At 29.5% G+C, this 1,968-nt stretch overlaps 1 protein-coding gene across 1 annotated transcript in view; it reads right to left on the minus strand.

Moving 5' to 3' along the window:
• LOC106001520 (cytochrome P450 2C19-like) overlaps positions 1-1,968 on the minus strand; it is a 23,057-nt gene that overhangs the window by 11,479 nt on the left and 9,610 nt on the right. The window lies entirely within an intron of this gene.

The raw sequence follows: 1,968 nt of genomic DNA on the forward strand, positions 1-1,968 counted from the left end.
TGACTAGGAATGCAGGGGCTGAAGAGACACTAATCATGAAGACAAAAAGTGTTCACGTTAACTTGTCATTGGAACAAAGGAGAGAGGATGGATGAAGCAGTGCCAAGGACTGAGAAGATGGCCCAAAACCAAGTTGTCTACAAGGTTGTAGTTTTAGATGTTGAACGAGGAAATCATTAAATGGTCAAAACATATTATTTTCTAACTGGTGTCTGGGCCAACATTAAATCCATCATGCTTTTGTAATCTCCAGATGACTTGCAGTAAGTCTAATAATGTGTTATGAAAACAATTTAATTAAACAGATGCTCTCAATATTTGTACACTCTTGGAAAAGGGTCATCTCCTTTGACTATATCAGCATCACATGCTTTGAAAGCTGGTCAAGTTAAACAATCTTTGGTAATATCTACTTTTCTATGATCATCAAACTACAGCTACTCTTAAAACTTGAGGTCAACTTACTTGAGAATAGTATGTTCAAACACCAATATTAAAGCTTCCATCTGTCATAATAAATTTGGAGATTTAATAGTTCCAGGTCACATAGACTATTAAAATCTAGGCTGTATAAATGTTGAAAAATTAATGGAAATCTAAATGAACGAAAATCCAATGATCCATGTCATGCACTAATCTTATCTTATATGCTATTATCATGCAGGAGAAGTTAATACTACTAAGATAAACAAAAGAGAAGAGAGTCTGTCATGAATAAATCTGCCATACAAGAAGTGCTAAGAGGAATCAGCTTTCAAGTAGAAACTAAAGCATATTCAACAATAAATTCACACCAAGTCAAGAAATACATATCCTTGTTAAATATATCCATACAGAAAATATGAATGTTAATTATACTATATTTTTATTCAACCTCTTTTTAGGTTATATATATATACATATATATTTAAAGAAACTATATGAGACAATAATCATAGATGAATTCTATGGATACCCAATGTATTAAAGATGTAATGTGTGACAAAACAACCGAGGAAGGATGCAGTTTGAGGGGGGAGGATTAAAAGTGTAGTCAGACATTAATTCGCTCTAATTTCACACTAGATTGTCATAAGTGTGTTATAGTAATCCCATGGTAAATAATAAGGATTCAATTTTTACTTAGTTAATTACAGTATATTATATAGATATATAATACATATTATCTATGCATTATCTATATGTATTTTACATATATGTTACCTATATAATATACTCATTATATGTTTATGTGAAAAAACATAAGGGAAACCTCTAAAATCTATATAAAGAAGATGAATTAGTAAACCTAACAGAAGGGGTGAATTTGACTAAATTACATTATACACATCTATAACATATCACAATAGAAGCCTTTGCATAATAAATTTGTTAATAAAAATGTGAAAGGCATAAAAAATTATATTGTGTATATATTTTTAAATACCACAATTAACAATCTATTATAAGGAAGATTAACCAAGACCAATTAAGAATCATTCCATAATTATTTCTTCAAAACCTATTCTGACTTAGAGAACGTGCAGGAAGTCCACCATAATTACATAATCTATTCTATACAGTATATAATAATGACACACATCTTTATATAATGACACATATTTTACAGGAAAATTGTTTCATTTTACCTGCCATGTGCATTCTGCTTCTCCTTATTATATTATTTTATATAAAAAGAGTAAATGTATTCTAATTATTTGAGAAATTAATTTTAAGTTTCCCAGGATGCTTAATGTAGATTCCTTTATATAACTGATAACTTGCTTTTTCAAGCACTGCTGGTCTGATGGTTTAAACATCTCTAGTAAAACAGACTAATTAGTATGTCACAGAATGCTCAAGGATTCAAATAAATGGGATTTTTGACATTTTACCTGTTTCTTTTTAATCAGGAAACAATCAATCAAGTCTCTTGGATTGTTAACATCCAGTGATTCTTCATGGTCATTTATTTTCTTCAAAATGTAA

The sequence above is a fragment of the Dipodomys ordii genome, unplaced genomic scaffold (assembly GCF_000151885.1).
Source record: "Dipodomys ordii isolate 6190 unplaced genomic scaffold, Dord_2.0 Scaffold304, whole genome shotgun sequence".
NCBI classification, from domain to species: Eukaryota; Metazoa; Chordata; class Mammalia; order Rodentia; family Heteromyidae; genus Dipodomys; species Dipodomys ordii.